This window comes from Portunus trituberculatus, chromosome 27, assembly GCF_017591435.1.
Source record: "Portunus trituberculatus isolate SZX2019 chromosome 27, ASM1759143v1, whole genome shotgun sequence".
NCBI lineage: Eukaryota > Metazoa > Arthropoda > Malacostraca > Decapoda > Portunidae > Portunus > Portunus trituberculatus.
The window spans coordinates 9,497,402-9,514,901 of NC_059281.1; the positions used below are offsets into that span (position 1 = coordinate 9,497,402).

A 17,500-nucleotide genomic window follows, 5' to 3' on the forward strand; every position below is an offset into this window, starting at 1 on the left:
GTTTGAGAGGGGAAAACTGGGCAAGGGTAATATAAAACGATTGATAAAAAAGGTCCACTTGCTTGCCAGTCTCCTTGCAGGTCCGAGAGTTAGCCAAAAATAAAAGGGTAAATGTCTTGATACCTCCCTCTTGATTAAATGAAGCTTAACCGAAACGAGCAGAAACCTAATGAAATAGTCAATGTTTCTTTCTTTCTTCAGTAGGCAAATCCGTATTCCGTTTCGTTTGATGTTTGTTAGTAATGTTTAGCCCCTTCATTGTTACGACGCGTTCTTATATTCATTCTGGTTGTTATTTAGTGATTTTATACAACTTCAGAAACTTACGTGGGGATTAAAATAGTGAAGACTCTGGCCATTAATTAATCTTCTGACCTCCATAGACCCATCGTAACGTAAATAAAATCGTCTAATCTTATCAAAATTCTTGGTGAAAATGCGTCCCAGTACTGAAGGGGTTAATGTTTTTTTGGGGGGTTCATAATGACGTTCTTGTTACTTCATTTGTCTCAGTACAGGTGAGTCTTAAGTGGTAAATAAAACAACAGGTGCAAGAAGACTTCGATCACTTTATGACTCTCTTCTTTAGTTGTCAGTGGCATCTTCAAATTATACACTAAACTTACAACACCACGAGTTTTTCCTTTTTTTTTTTTTTTTTTTGTAACTTGCATATTTTATTATAGTTTGAGGTAACAATTTTGGTGGAAGCGTCGCCTGAAAACATCTAAATCAGTCAGGGAATCAATCTGTGCCATTATTCTTGCACGGCTCCGTATTTTCGCCTCCTCATTACCCAGACTCAGTGGCCGCGAAGGATTCTGACACTCGCAAAATATCATGCCCTCGGAATTTAGACAACCGAAGCAGCGACCAACCTCCTCCACCCAGTCCCTTCCAACTAGACCCCTTCAGAACCCCACCCACAACAGGTCCCCAGCTCCTAACTCCCCTAGCCCTCCCCAACCTGGATTAACAAGGTAGCCCAGTCAGGATTCCCTAGCCAACACCACCCTCCCTTCCTCCTTCCATCCTTCCCTCTTCCACACACGGTAAGAGTCAAAGTCCCGAAGGTGGAGGTGGAGGTGGAGTTGAAGGTGGAGTAGGAGGTGGAGGAGCATACTGAGGTCGTCTTCCATTCCGGCTTTGCTATCTCGGCTCCGGTCAACACAATATTCCTCCCTCGGCTGCATGGGTAATGGGGGTCGGCCGGCTATCTGATGCCAGTGACCAATAGGGTGGACAGTTGAGGTAATATATGCGCATGCGTCGCCCCGCCCACCCGCCCAACACGCTGTCATAAAGAGTGGGCTCGCGCGTTGCCACCTTCTCTATTTTATGGGTCGACTAGTATTTTTTTCTCTCTCTCTCTCTCTCTCTCCTTCTCTTTATCTCTATCTCCTTCTCTCTTCTTCTTTCTTTCTCTCTATCTCTCTCTGTCTGTTTTCAGTGTTCGGTAATGAAGTTTCGGTGGTCAAGACTGTGTTGTGTATAGGAGTATTGATTTATTGACGTGGTGTTGTAGTGGTGGTGGTGATAGTAGTGATGGTGGTGGTGGTGGTGCTGCTGCTGTTAGTGTGTGTGTGTGTGTGTGTGTGTGTGTGTGTGTGTGTGTGTGTGTGTGTGTGACGGTTTGTTTCTTTGATCGTGTTATTGAGGGTGATTGTAGTGGTGACGGGATGGTGGTGGTGGTGGTGGTGGTGTTGTGTGACCTTCCTGCGGTCCTGTGGCTGTGGCGAAGACCCTTGGTGGTGATGGTGGTGGTGGTGGTGGTGGTGGTGGTGATAGAGTGAGAGGAGGAGTAGGAGGAGGAGGAGGAGGAGGAGGAGGAGGAGGAGGAGGAGGAGGAGGCGCTTCCGAGATAAAAACAGTGCCCATATTTCAATTATTTTATGGGTTCAAAGACTGAAGCCTGAGGTAATGAATAAATTATAGACTATCATGGCTTTGCTCCTCCTTCCCCTACCCCCCCCACACCTCCACCCTTCCCCTTAACTCCATAACACTTCTTTACCCCACTCCTACACCCCCACACCCCATCCCCCATCCAATCCCCCTGCCAACACTTCCTAACATATTTCATCCTCTTATTAATTTCTCTGTCAGGTGTTTCCATTTTCTGTTACCTGTGTATTTTGACAAGCACGTGTAGCAGGTAAGACGCAACACCTGGATTACCTGACGCGAGATGTGAGTGGCCGCTGTGTACTTACAAGCTTACGTGGCGCAGGTGTGGAGGGCTTGTGGGCGCTGGAGGTTCGTGGTGGAGGAGGCATGGCGAGGGAAGAGAGGGAGAAGGGACGGGAGGAATGGATACAGAATAGAGAAGGCTTGGTAGAATAGGAGGTTGGAAAAATAGAAAGAGTGGCTTTACTAGAGAATATTTTGTAAGTGTAGAGAAGTGAGGGAAGAAGAGAGTAAAGAAAGGAGGGAGAGAGGAAGAGAAAAGGGATAGGAAGGATGAGCAGAAGAGAAGACTTGGGAGAAGAGAAGGAGGAAAGGTAGAAAGAGAATGGTTGTAAGAGAAAGTATTTTGTATATAGGAGGAAAGAATGGAGCGAAGAAGGGAAGGAGGAAGGAAGAGAAAAGGGAGAGGAAGGATGGACAGAAGAGAGAAAACTTGAGAGAAGAGAAGGAAAGAGAAAAAGTAGAAAGAGAATGATTTTACAAAGAACTGTTTCGTATTTAGTACAGAGAAGTGATATAGGAGGAAAGAATGGAGCGAAAGAGGGAGAGAGAAGGAAGAGAAAAGTGAGAGGAAGGATAGACAGAAAAGAAGGTTTAAGAGAAGAGAAGAAAGGAGAAAAGTAGGAAGAGAATAGTTTTAAGAGGAAAAGCTTTGTATCAAATAAGAGAAATATCTCAGGAGAAAAGAAGGGAGTGTAGAGAGAGAGAGAGAGAGAGAGCAGGAGGGAAGGAAGAGGTGTACATAATTCATAGTCATACTTAACCAGGTGTCAAGCAGATGTGATGGGGAATAAAGAACACTAATACCATCCACTCGAAAAAAACAGATGCGGTCCATAACTCCCTTCCATCAATAGAAATAAACACTTAATTCATATTCACCATCTTAATAGTCCTAAAATATTGGCTGTACATATTGGGCATCCCTCTCCTCTGCCTCCCCTACCCATTCCCTCCTTCCCCCATGATCACCAAGAAATGCATCCCACACCCCCACCCCATTACAGCCTCCCCCGGACACCCATTCCCCATTAGATAGTATATTAAACACAGTTAGTCATAAGGCAGCCAGACAAGGGTCATTAAAGGAAACTAATAGCAAAGGTTTTACTCTCAGACGGGAATTAATTGATACAGTCAGTCATTAGCAGAGAGAGAGAGAGAGAGAGAGAGAGAGAGAGAGAGAGAGGATGTTTTTAAACGCTTGTAAACCTCAATAAGGCCTTTGTCAGATTTGGAAATAATTCAGAGGCCCCCTTGATAGAGAGAGAGAGAGAGAGAGAGAGAGAGAGAGAGAGAGAGAGAGAGAGAGAGAGAGAGAGAGAGAGAGAGAGAGAGAGAGAAAGCATCGTAATTCAAGGGCCAGAGAAATGATATGGCGCCCTTTTAAAACACCTACTTTTCTTCCTTCCTGTCCCCTTTGAAATAAGTTAATATATATACTAGAGCTGCCTTTACCTCCTCACCCCTTCACTGTCACCCCTATCACCTGGTCACCCCTGTCACCTGGTCACCCTCCACCACACACCACCACCACATGTCGCCGTGAATAAGCAGGGACTGGAGATCTCACCCCTTCTCTTTCCCTTCCCTTCACCCCTTCCTCTCTTAACCCTGCCCCCTGTACCATCTCTTTCATCTCCCCCGTGGCCCCCCCTCCACCGTCTATTATTCTCTACCCCCAGCCTCTCCCCCTCTCTCGGCTGAGCGACCCCCAACACCCTGCCCCGCGGCCTCGCTTGTCGTCCAGAGGGTGACGCGAAAGGGGCAGGCGCCGAGTGTCATAAACTGTTGATTTACTCACTTTGGTACCTTTGCTGTCTGCTCTGTAAATAGTAGACAGTGAGGTACTCCCTGTTAGCGCCCTCCTCTTCCTACTCCTCCTCCTCCTCCTCCTCCTCCTTCTTCCTTTTCCTCCTTCCTCTTCTCCTACTTTTCGTTCTTCTCGTATCCCTTCTTCTTTTCGTTCATCCCTCCGCCATCCTTTCTTCTCCTCTCCCCATTTTTTTCACCTTGTCTCCATGTCCTCCTCCTCCTCCTCTGTGTCCTGCCCACATACCTACCTACCCATTCCCTCCCTCCCTTCCCTCCCTCCCTCCCTCCCTCCGTCAATATAAAGACTCTGATTTTACAATGACTTAGGTTCCCTCCCTGCCCTCCCTTCGTCTCCCTCCCTTTTTAAGAGACGAAGGAGGGAGGGAGGGAGGAAGAGAAGCCTTGGTTTTTTTATATGGTAAACAGTATGCTAAGTTAACAGATAAACTGAATATTCCCTTTACTATGTGGCTCTTGTCTACTTGATATGCCTGGTTATGGAGGGAGAAAGGGAGAGGAAGAGATGGAGGGAGTCTCTAGGCTTGGATGAACTTAAGCATTAGCTGTAAAGGAGTTAGGAATGGGAGGAGGAAAGGGTGTGGAATGGGAGAAGAGGTAGGTTGTGTATTTTTCAAGAGATGACAGGTAGAAATGGTAAATGAGCATTGTAGACCAGGTAAGAAAGGTGTGGCTCCTCTTCTCTTACTCTTCCTCCTCCTCCTCCTCCTCCTCCTCCTCCTCCTCTTCTTCTTCCTCCTCTTCCTCTTTTCTTTCCTTATGCAGATTTTCTATATATGCCTTCTCATACATATTCTTACTTCCATCTACCTTCATTTTCCTCCTTCCTCCTCCTCCCCCTCATCATCATCATCATCATCGTCCTCCTCCTCCTCCTCCTCCTCCTCCTCCTCCTCCTCTTGTCCATTTTGTCACATTGGTTTTCGATATTCTTTAAAATCGAGGAAATTAGTGACATTAATTGAATCACATGCGATGCTTTTAAGAAATATTTTAATACACTCACTGATTTCTTCCTTTTCCTTCCTTCCTTCCTTCCTTCCTTCCTTCCTTCTTTTAGTATACTCACTGACTCCTTCCTTTCCTTCCTTCCTTCCTTCCTTTCTTCCTTCCTTCCTTCTTTATGACCTTCGAGTATTTAACGGTTATCTTTTTTAATACCCTAAAGTTTGGATAGATTATTTGTGAGGTTTTTTTCTTTCATTTATGGTGAATTTAGTTTGGTTTACGATTCATAGGTTAATTTAAGAGCGAGTGGAAATGATAAGAGGGGGAGCATTAAAGGAAATAAAACTACTACTACTACTATTACTGCTACTGTTACTTCTACTACTACTACTACTACTGCTGCTACCACCACCACCACCACTACTACTACTACAATTCCACTACATAAACAAAACACGACAAGAAAGACGAAAAAAAAATCAGAAGGAGGAGGAAGAGAGGAGGAGGAAGAGAAAAAGAAGAAGGAGGAGGAAGAGAAAAGAAGGAGGAGGAGATGAAGGATGAAGATAAGTAGGAGAAAGATGGAGATAGAACACAAAACAAGGATGCCAATGTGAATCGAAAAATTGATTTGCGTTTAGGAAATGCTGCAAGGCGGAGGCAAGCTATATTTTTGAGGGAAGCTTGTCAATTAGGGGGGAGTGGCAGTCTCCCTTAATGACAGGTAATTAGTGAGTTTATACCTGTAATTATCTCTCCTCCTCACCTCTCTTTCCCCTTCCCCCTCGCTCTCTCCCTTTTACGCTATTCTCCCCTTCCTCTCTCTCTCTCTCTCTCTCTCTCTCTCTCTCTCTCTCTCTCTCTCTCTCTCTCTCCCTGTGTCGATTTTGATGTATTTATTTTATTTTCAAATTTATTTATATATTTTTTCATTTTGCATTCTTAAAAATATGTCCTTAATTTGTCTGCATTTGTCTTCTTTTTCTTCCTCCTCCTCCTCGTCCTCCTCCTCCTCTTTTCGTTTCTTCCTAGTAAAATAGAAAATAAAAACTGATAACGAAAATAAGAAAGGAGAAGAAAGAAAATAACCAAGACAAGGAAGGAAGGAAGGAAGGAAGGAAGGAAGGAAGGAAGGAAGGAAGGAAGTCAATAGAGTCGGATGCATAAAGAAGAGAGAGAGAGAGAGAGAGAGAGAGAGAGAGAGAGAGAGAGAGAGAGAGAGAGAGAGAAGAGAACCACAAGTGAATGACCGTCTGACATTACCACATGGGAAGCGAAAATATAAAAAGCAAAATAAACAAAAAAAAAAAAAAAGAATATGTGAAGTCCGAAAGGGAATAGAGAATAGAATAATAGTTGGTGGTGCATTGGATGGCAGAAAGAAGCAACACCACCGCCGGGAGTCAACACCGCCAAGAGCTTTGTAGGAAGTCAGTGTGGGAAGGCAAGTAGGAAAATGTCATCATAACTTTAAGCTTATGGATCAAAATTTTACACAGAGAGAGAGAGAGAGAGAGAGAGAGAGAGAGAGAGAGAGAGAGAGAGAGAGAGAGGTTTTAATATCTAGAAAACCCTGAAAAGTAATTGTCTTCTTTTTTCAAATTCTTTCTTCTTTTTCTTCTTTTTCTTCTTCTTCTTTTTCTTCTTTTTTTTCCTCCATTTACCTTGTGTCTGTAGGATTCTATTTACTCTCTCTCTCTCTCTCTCTCTCTCTCTCTCTCTCTCTCTCTCTCTCTCTCTCTCTCTCTCCTCCCTCCTCTCCCTCTCTATCCAATTCCCTTCCTCTCTCCCTCTCTATCCAATTCCCTTCCATTCCCTTCCTTATCCAAACTTCAGACATTTTCCCTCAATTTTTTTTCAACCTTCTCTTTTTCCCCTTCTATCGTTTCTCCCTCCCCTTCCTTCTCTCTCCGTGCCGTACCTTCCCTCTCCCTCCCTCTCCCTTCCCTCCCCTCCATCCCCTCTCCTCTCCCCTCCTAACTTGACATCTCAGGGAGGGGAAACTAAAGTATCACCTGTAATTTGTGTGTTTTAGGGACACTAACTATCAGGAGGCAACCCCGTATTTACCGTGACCGATACGCTTTGATACTCGTTAGCAGAGGCTTTGTCAGGCTTTTACCCCTCCTCCTCTTCCTCCTCCTCTTCCTCTTCCTCCTCCTCTTCCTCTTCCTCTTCTTCCTTTCTCGTCTTTCTTTCTCTTCTTTTCCTTTCTCTTCTTTTTTTTTCTTATTTAGCTTCTCTTTCTTCCTTGCTTTCACCCCTCATCCTCTTGTTTCTTCTTCTTCTTCTTCTTCTTCTCCTCTTCCTCTTCCTCTTCCTCCTCCTTCTCTTCCTGTTCCTTTCGCTTCTTTTCCTCCTTCTCTTCCTTTCGCTTCTTTTTTCTTTTTTTCGCCTCTCTTCCTTCCTTGCTTTCACCCCTTATCCTCTTGATCCTTCTTCTTCTCCTTCTCTTCTTCCTCTTCCTCTTCCTCTTCCTCTTCCTTCCTCCTCCTCTTTCTTTCTCTTCTTTTTCTTTTTTCCTCTCTTTCTTCTTTATTTGCTTCTTTTTGTTTCGCTTTTGCTTTTCTCCTTTTCCTCTTCCTTCTCCTCTTCCTCTTTCTTTCTCCTCCTCCTCTTCTTCTTTCCTCTCTTTCTTACTTATTTGCTTCATTTTTGTGTCGATTTTTCTTTGAATTCAGTCGTGGTTTTGTTGTTTCTAGTTTCTCTCTCTCTCTCTCTCTCTCTCTCTCTCTCTCTCTCTCTCTCTAGTCGTGTTTTCTTTAATTTTCTTTGTTCTTTGTCGTTTATCCTTTTCTTTTTTTTTCTCCCTTTTCTTTCTTTTTCTCCTTTCTTTATTCCTCTTCATCCTCTTTTCATATTTTTCTCCCTCTTTCCTCGTCCTCTTTCTCTCCTTTCATTCGCTGGTACGCATTTTTTTTCTTTCATTTGTTCTTCCTTTTCCTTCCCTTCTCTTCCATTCTCTTCCATTCCTCCATTCCATCTCCTTTCCTCTTCATCTTCATGCGTTCCTCTTTTTACTCTTCTTCTTCTTCTTCTTCTTCTTCTTCTTCCTCTTCAATTATAATCATTTGCTCCTTCCCCCTCTCCTTTGCCTCTTCTTTCCTCCCTTTACCTCACTTCCTTATCTTGTACGTGTGTGTGTGTGTGTGTGTGTGTGTGTGTGTGTGTGTGTGTGTGTGTGTGTGTGTGTAAATAAATATCAACTTTCTTTTTTCATTTTAGTTTGTTTGCCACATTTCTTTCTTTCTTTCATATCCTGTCCAACTCTCTCTCTCTCTCTCTCTCTCTCTCTCTCTCTCTCTCTCTCTCTCTCTCTCTCTCTCTCTCTCTCTCTCTCTCTCTCTCTCTCTCTCTCTCTCTCTCTCTCTCTCTCTCTCTCTCTCTCTCTCTCTCTCTCTCTCTCTCTCTCTCTCTCTCTCTCTCTCTCTCCTCCTCTTCCTCTCCTTCCTCTTCCTTCCCTCCTCTCCCTTCTCTCTCCCCTCTCCCTCCCTTCCTCTTCCTCTCCCTTCTCCTTCCTTGTTCCTTCCCCTCCCTTCCCATTCCTCTCACACCTTCCCTCTCCCTCTCTCCCATCTCCCTTTTCCTTTAAACCTTTACTCTCCCATTCCCCTTCCCTTTTCCTTCCCCTTCCTTCTCCCTTCTCTCCCTTCCTCTTCCTCTCACACCTTCCCTCTCCCCCTCTCCTACTCCCCTTTCTTCATCCGTCGCCTCCTTCACTCCCTCCTACACTCCTCACTTGGGATTTACATGCAAATGGGATCGAGTCCTCCTTCATAGCAAGATCAGATTCGCTTCATCAATTCCTTGTGAACCTGAGTGATCCCATCAAGGAGAGAGAGAGAGAGAGAGAGAGAGAGAGAGAGAGAGAGAGAGAGAGAGAGAGAGAGAGAGAAACATTAATGACTACAAGGCGCTGCTATTGTTTGCTCCAGTGTGAACATTATTTCCAATGTGATAGATGGTGATGTTGTGGTGGTGGTGGTGGTGGTGGTGGTGGTGGTGGTGGTGGTGGTGGAGGTGATGGTGGTGGTACTGTTTGAGATAGAGCTAGAGGAGAGGAGGAGGAAGACGAGGAGGGATACAAGGAAATACAAAGGAATACAAAGGAAATCCAAATGGGTATAGAATCTAAATATCTTACCAGCTGTTTGGGTAACTAATATAAGCCAGCTGTGAGTGTGGAAGAGACAATGGTGCAGAGGAAGACTACAGCAGCAGCAACAGGAGGAGGAGGAGGAGGAGGAGGAGGAGGAGGAGGAGGAGAAGAAGAGAAGGCAGAAGGATACGTGCACAATGTCCCTGGAAGCTTCATTATAAGACAGCAATGGTGCAGAGGAAGACTACAGCAGCAGCAGGAGGAGGAGGAGGAGGAGGAGGAGGAGGAGATGGAGGAGGAAAAAGAGAAGGCAGAAGGATACGTGTACAGTGTCCCTGGAAGCTTCATCATAAGACAGGATTCCCCTTAGTAACTTTCCTTAATCTCCTCCAGGCAGGATCATCTTCTCACTCTTAGAAAGCAAACCAGCGTCCAATATTTTCCTTTATTTTCCTGCGAGGCTTGGGCGTGTGCGGGCGTACGTGCGCGTCTTGATGATGGCCGGACTGCCTTGTGCGAAGTCAAGGGTAATAGTCGTTTCTGATTGGCTAACTTCGGGCCGGCCGCTCAAAGCCCAAGGTCCTGATTGGCTATTTGAAGATGTTCCCTGACGTGGCGTGAGCGGATTGGCTGGAACGAGCGACTCCCAAGCAGCCGAACCTCTCCTTGGCAGAATCCAATTTCGGTTTCCTCCCTCAAGTCAATTTAATCTATTTATCCCATTTGGTCCTGCGGGTGAGGCGGGCGAGGCGGGCGGGCGAGGCGGGCGGGAAGGGGACGAGGACGAGGAGGACAGACACCCCGCGCGGACCTCACTCACTAAATGTAAAACCGTTTTGCTCCAGCACAGACTAACTCCGGTTCATCAGTGGCTGTGTTACTCCCGGGAAATATTACACGCTGTTGTAGTTAGATTATTCTTTTTTCATGTACAGTTTTTTCTCTCTTTTTTTCCCCTCTCCATTATTAGTAGTCGTGCAGTGTCAGTCATGACCCGCCGCGTCGTGTTCATGTACTCGTATCAAAATCATTTTCTCGCTCGGCTGATAGTGATGAGAATTTTCAGCCATTGTTTTATTATAAGTTCTATCTTTCTTTTTGCATATGCAGAGGATGTGAATATATTTTTTTTTTATTTTATGTTTTTATTTCATGGATATAATTTGATTCCTGAGGATGGATAATGCGGGGTCGATAAAAGGTAATGACAGCAATTTGACGCGTGGTGGCAGTCGCGGCGGGAGAATGAACTCCGCTCTGCTCTCCTGCACTTAGGGAGTTCAAGGATTTACAAATGTTCCGACTCCTGCAATAATCTACTTACCGCCTGATGCTGACCTCTCACCCACACACCCACCGCTGACCCCACGCCTGACATCACGCACCGCTTTGCATGCACTTCACCTTTCTTCCTCATATTCACTCACTTCACCATCACCTTAACCCTCGTGTACGTCAAAAATCACTCACATTTCATACATACTCATACTCATTCACTCTCTCATACTCACGTTGATTAGGTTAGGTTAGGTTGGGTTAGGTTAAGGTTAAATTAGGTTAGGTTAAGTTAAGTTAGGTAAGGGTAGGGTAGAGTTAGGTTAGGATAGGTTTGGTTGGGTTAGGTTAGGTTAGGTTGAGATTCTTGTCAGTCTCATCTCAAATTCAACACGTCACTTTTAAACCTCCCTCATGCAGAACTGAACCTCGCCTCACCTCTCTCACACTCGGCCAACACTCACGTATTCACCGCACGCCTCACTGTCTCCTCAAGCGTCGCACCCTCACACACGCAAAAAGGGTCAACTTCTCACCCTTGACCCTCAAATACACCTCATCCTCACAGTCACACCCTGAAACTCTCCTCCTCATCCTCCTCTTCCTCCTTCCCGTCCCGTCCCGTCACCTCCCTCATCTACTCCCTTCCTCTCCAATCACTCCCACCTTTAATATTCACTTCCCTACCATGTACGCCAGCACTGACTCTTTGTCAATCCTGGCCATATAATTTCTCAGTATCAACACTTGGTAACCTCAAATGGGAAGAGAAGGACAGCAAGCAGGCAGGCCAGCCGGATTACGTCAAAGGCAGCGGTAGCCAATGGCAACTGTCGTGAAAATGGATGACAGAAGTTACTTGTGTGTTAAGATAGGTAGGAAAACATCTTCATTAAGTAGGGAGCCGACATACATACATACATACATACAGATGTGAGTGTACCTATCTGTTGTTGTATCATATATATGCATATGTAAAGACATTAATGTATTCGTGTCAATTCTGGCAAATTAATCTTAGCATTGTTGCCAAACGCTGCCCGCCAATGTCCACCGGTCCATATTTTGTGTAAGCAGCCTGGCAGGACAAGGAGCCAGCGGTGACAGAGAGACAGTGAGAATGGTGAAGACGAAGATACTGATAATAAGGACAGTAACGAAGAGAACAGTGTGTGTGTAGCCTCTTAGTAATCAGAGGTTAACTATTTATACACCGTTGAGGACGCAAAGCGGACAGCGGTGTGTGTGTGGGGCGACTGATACCCTGCTCCCGCTCCGAGGGTGTCAGGGTTGGTGGGTGGGCGGGTGGCTGTGTGCTGTGCGTGTGTGTGTTCTTGTGATATGTGTATGTGTGTTCGTGTGGTAACGTAAACGAAAACAGAGAAGCTAAAAGAAGAGAAGATTAATAAACACAGGAACTCAAACGTTGACAGTATTTGACACACACACACACACACACACACACACACACACACACACACACACACGATAGAACTGACGAATTTCCTGACGTCCAAATTAACACAGCCACAGGGAAGAGAGAGAAAGAGAGAGAGAGAGAGATGAGTGTGTGTGCGTGTGTGTGTGTGTGTGTCGTATGAACTAAATAGCTGATGATGCTTTAGATAATTGCATATACACTCTCTCTCTCTCTCTCTCTCTCTCTCTCTCTCTCTCTCTCTCTCTCTCTCTCTCTCTCTCTCTCTCACCCTTCATTTCCCGTGCCCCCTTCCTACCCCTTTCCTTCAACCTTCCCTCTGTGTCCTCGCCTCATTTGCATGTCAGACTATGTATTAAAGTCGAGCAGATCCTGAGATAGCGCCGTGCATGATGGAGTAGGTCAGTCACAGAGAGAGAGAGAGAGAGAGAGAGAGAGAGAGATGATGTATTTGTATTCAGTGCCACTTTTTTCCTTATCTGCTTTGAATTTTCTTAGTGTGTGTGTGTGTGTGTGTGTGTGTGTGTGTGTGTGTGTGTGTGTGTGTGTGTGTGTGTGTGTGTGTGTGTGTGTGTGTGTGTGTGTGTGTGTGTGTGTGTGTGTGTGTGTGTGTGTGTAATTGTCAACTATGCGTATACAGTAATCCTCCTCACACACACACACACACACACACACACACACACACACACACACACACACCGCTTCGCCTCGATTCCTGCCGTTCATAATAAGCCCTGGTGGTGGTGGTGGTGGTGGCGGCGGCAGTGGCGGTGGTGGTGGTGGCGGTGTTGTGACGGCGACTAGAGGCAGAGAGAGGGAGGGAGAGGGAGTGGGAGTGCGAGGGAGGGGTGGATGGAGGGAGGGAGAGAGAGAGAGAGGAAGTCGTTCACATCCACTCCCTCTTCACAACAGCTATTCTTGTTTGGCGGCGAGAACTCAGGTAGAATTGAAAAAAAGGCTTGTCTTGTCCTGCCTTGTCTTACCTTGCCTTGACTTACCTTGTCTTGCCTTGCCTTGTCTTACCTTGTCTTGCCTTATCTTTCCTTGACTTGCCTTGCCTTTCTTTGACTTGCCTTGCCTTTCTTTGACTTGCCTTGCCTTGTCTTTCCTTAACTTGCCTTGTCTTTCCTTGCCTTGCTTTGTCTTGTCTTGCCCTGCCTTGTCTTGCCTTGTCTTGTCTTTCCTTGCCTTGCTTTATCTTGTCCTGCCTTGTCTTGTCTTGTCTTGTCCTGCCTTGTCTTGTCTTGTATTGCCTTGTCTTGCCTTGCCTTGCCTTGACTTGCCTTGCCTTGCCTTGCCTTGCCTTGCCTTGTCTTGCCTTGCCTTCTACCGAGTTTATAGATTCAGTTTAGCTGTAGAACAAGTAAATCTACCTCACAGTGATACATGTTACGGCCCGCCCGTAACATGCATTACTACCATCACCTCCTCCGCTTGTTACCTCGTTCGCCACCTCTCCGCCTCCCCTTCCACGTCACCGTCTCGTGAACCTTCCACGCCACCGTCTCGTGAACCTTCCACGTCACCGTTTCATGAAGCCCCGCTACTGTCCCGAAGTTGGATTCACGCGGCCCCTTTCGACTCAACCGAAAGTGTTGAGCCAGCTCTTGGTTTTCTGGATTGGCAGTTGAGATCCAAGCCTCAACCAGTGAACACAACGCCTCTTGGTTCTGCCGTGGGATCAACCATCACCCAGCATTTCACCACTGCGACACCGCATAAGTATCACTTCCCTCGTCCGTGTTTTCCACATTGCCTCTATATAGGATTAGGATTATTGTTAGGTATTAAGTTGGGTTCTTTATTGTTGTATTTATTACTGTGTTATATGTATATGTGTATGTCATTTTCCTGTGTTTCATGTTATATATCTGTGTTTCATGTTTCTTGTTATATATGTGTCAATTTCATTATGGGTTATTAAAGTAGCTTTTTAAAGTGACCCCCTTTTACATTTCCTCACCAGTTGAACCTGCAGTGTTTTTTTTTTATTGTTATTGTTCACCGGCTCTCCGATGCCAATCTTACCAGTTTAACCGGTGAACGTAACATACACAATTCAAGAAAAAATGGCAAAATGGTTAATTTGCCTTTTTTAAGCATGCATAAGAAAGAAGACAGGAGAGAATGTATTTTGCAATTTGTACGGAGTTTATAGATTTAGTTTAGCTGTAGAGCAATCAAGAATACCTCACAGTGATACACAATTCGATAAAGGTGTATCAAATACCAGCCAAAGGGGTTAATATGCCTTTGAGATAGGAGGTACCCCATAAAGTACCCCCCCTTAGCCCATAAATTCCCATGAAAAGCCCACATGGTATAAATAAATAAAAGAAAATAGTAGCAAAAAGGGTTAATTTGTCTCCTATCGCAGTGAAAGGGTTAAGAGTCCCAGTCATACGAGCGTTTGTGTTTCTGGGTCCTCAGTTCTCTCAGGAGTCTTTAAGTCTACTGCCTGAGTCCTCGGGTCCCCTCACCCACCTGGCGCCTTATGACCTTGCTGTTGTGGCGCCGTGACTCATTAGTTCGCACATTTCCTCTTCTCTCATCCCGTCTGCTTAAGTGTACGTACCTGTCGGCGTCTCTCTCTCTCTCTCTCTCTCTCTCTCTCTCTCTCTCTCTCTCTGAAATTCACGCGTATTATCTATATTCCCCCTTCTCCTTCTCCTTCTCCTCCTCCTCCTCCTCCTCCTAGTCCTCCTGCTCCTGCTCCTCCTCCTCCTCCTCCTCCTCCTCCTCCTCCTCCTCCTCCTCCTCCCCTCTTCCTCCTCCTCCTCTTAACGTCAAAGATATACATTAAAACATTCACATCTCAGTTACTCCTCAACATACGCTATTAATTTTTTCGTACACACACACACACACACACACACACACACACACACACACACACACACACACACACACACACACACACACACACACACACACACAGAGAGAGAGAGAGAGAGAGAGAGAGAGAGAGGGACGGACAGGGGACTAATGTAATCTTGGTGAAGTCACACACTCTTTGGCGGACAGACGGAGAAATGACGGGTGTGGTGATGCGCCGCGCTGCTCTGCGTGTTCCTCGGAGTGACGGGCGGCGGGGTTGTCGTGGGGCTCGGGTGTGGGGGTGGGGAAGGGAGGGGGAGGAGTGATGGGTGACCTAGGGCGTAGAGGCGGGGAGGGAATGGCGCTGGGTGGTTGGGAAGTGGCGAGGAAGGACGCTGACATGGGACATACCAACCAGTGTCCTTCCTCTCTCTCTCTCTCTCTCTCTCTCTCTCTCTCTCTCTCTCTCTCTCTCTCTCTCCTTCGCTTGTCCTTCGCCCTCCTGCAGACCGCGCTAAGGATGCATCGCTCAGGAGGAGGTGAAATGTTGCTACTACTACTTCTGCTACCACTACCACTACCACTACTACTACTGCTGCTACTGTTGCTGCTACCATTACCACTACCACTACTACTGCTGCTACTACTACTGCTACTACTGCTGCTGCTACCACTACTATTACCACTACTACTACGAGTGCTACTGCTACTGCTACTACTACTACTGCTGCTGCTACTACTACTACTACTACTACATCAGCAATACCTAAACTGGGAGAGAGAGAGAGGGGGGGGGGTAGTGGATCGGAAACACAGACAGACAGATAGGCAGGCAGGCAGGCAGGCGGAGTGACGCAAAGACAAGCAAAGGAGACACGGACAGACAGACAGACAGACAGAGGGACGGAGGGACGGACGGACGGACAGACACGCGGCGGGGCGGGCAATCTAAGGGATGTTTTCCGCGACAAACGTGGATGGGAGAGTCTCTATCCATCCCCTGAAATTTGGGGCCATTACGGGCACTAAGGCGGGGAGAGATAAGGCTCGCTGGCTGGCCCGCGGCGACTCTCGTGGGTGACAATTTGTGACAGTGGGTGTGGTCTGTGAAATACGTCCCCCGTCAGCACACCCGCAATTACCGCCGGCCTCTCCCAACCTTCTATACGTGATAAAAATCGTCAAAGCAATTATGGGCTGGAATTAAGTATAGTGTAATCCCGGAGCGGCACGAATCCGGTGCATCTAGTTTTTACACCGTGGATCCTGACGACTCGACATTATAGTGTTCATGTGTTGTGCAGATATTAAATCTTCCGGGGACGGCGCGGAGGAGAGCGAGGAAGAGATGGAGGGAATGCGGAGAAGGACCGTCAGCCGGGCTTTTAAGCGGGAAAGGGAGGGAGACGCAAGAGAGAGACAGGGAGAGGGAGACATGAAGGAGGTGGAGGAGGAGACACGTCATATCTTTAGGCTTGCTTCTTCGTGGTCCTCTTCTCCTTCACCCTGCGGCGACGGTGACGGAGCGACACTGAGGCGATACCTGTGTCTTTTGTATGATGCCCTTTTATGAGGTGTCCGCGATTTGTCACTAGACGGAGAGGGTGACGAGTGGACGAGCCTGCGGTGCCACGAGGCTGGGCAGTGAGGAGGGCGGGAAAGAAATATTGACGCTAGTGAAGGACAGAGACATGGGCGTGTAAAAATGTAAGCAGTGGTGAAGGAAAGTGAGGGAAAGTGACACAAGGATGGAAATAGGAAAGGAAGTAAGGAAAAAAAAGCAAGTTTGGCTGGAAAATAAGCACAAAATGACAGAATACGAGAAAAAAACACAAACTTGACTCGGAAATACCACAAACGAAGAAGAAATAAAAAAAAAACGAAAAGAAACAAAATAACCACACCTTACTGAAATGAAAAATAAAAAAAATAAAAAATGAAAATTACAAAACAAAATAACAGAAATAAGAAAGGAGAGGTAGGGAGGACGAAGAAGGTGGAGGGAAAGGGCACAGAGGGGACGGGAGGGGAAGGGAGAGGGGAGCAAAGGGGTGGAGGATGGGGAAGTGGGGAGGGGGAGTTGAGGGGTGTCATGGGGCGAGATAAACATAGTGGAGGATCAGTGAGAGGAGCAGGGGCCATGTATCATCGTGACGTCAGAGAGAGAGAGAGAGAGAGAGAGAAATTTCTAGCTCTCCTATCTTCCTCTTTATTTCATTTCTCCTTTTCTTTCTACGTTTTTTGTCTATTTTTTTCTCTTCTCCCATTCTCTCTCTCTCTCTCTCTCTCTCTCTCTCTCTCTCTCTCTCTCTCTCTCTCTTTCTTTATTTTATTCCATTTTTTTCACATTTATCAATTTATCAGTCATTTTCTTCAGTTGAGGCTAAAGAAAATGTAAAATGAGTCACGGCAGCGCAGTAAGGGGGTCATATAGCGCCTGGTGAAGAGTATAAGGTCCCAATTACCACCCTTTCCTTTTAATTAATGACACCTACGTGACAGGTGACTCATGATACCTGCGCGTCTGGCTATCAAAGTGTTTCCTCCCTTTTATCCTCCCTTTTCCTCCCTTTTTCCTCCCTTTTCCTCCCTTTTCTTTCCTCTTCTCCTCTCCTTTTTCTTTCTTTCTTTCTTTTTTTTATCTCGTTTCCTATGTTTCGTTTCTCTTTCTTATTCTTTCTTTACTTCTGTTTCTTCCTTTTTCATCTTCGTGTACTTTTCAATCCCTTCCCTTTTTCTCCCTTTTCCTCACTTTCCTCCTCTCCTTTTTCTTTATTTATTGCTTCTTCTATTTTTGTTTTGTTTTTTCCCTTCCTCTGTTTCGTTTCCTCTTTCTCATTCTTTCTTTATTTCTGTTTCTTCCTTTTTCATCTTCGTCTACTTTTTTAATCCCTTCCTTTCTC

At 45.9% G+C, this 17,500-nt stretch overlaps 1 protein-coding gene across 5 annotated transcripts in view; it reads left to right on the plus strand.

Moving 5' to 3' along the window:
* The window catches only part of LOC123509596 (zinc finger protein basonuclin-2-like), a 126,125-nt gene that overhangs the window by 69,039 nt on the left and 39,586 nt on the right, over window positions 1–17,500 (plus strand). Inside the window, exon 1 of one of the 5 annotated variants that reach the window (XM_045264020.1) lies at window positions 13,449–13,502. The exons of the other annotated variants lie outside the window; for them this stretch is intronic. The gene's annotated coding sequence lies outside the window, so the exon portion shown is untranslated. Of the gene's footprint in view, window positions 1–13,448; window positions 13,503–17,500 lie in introns of those variants that run through there. 5 annotated transcript variants of the gene reach the window in all.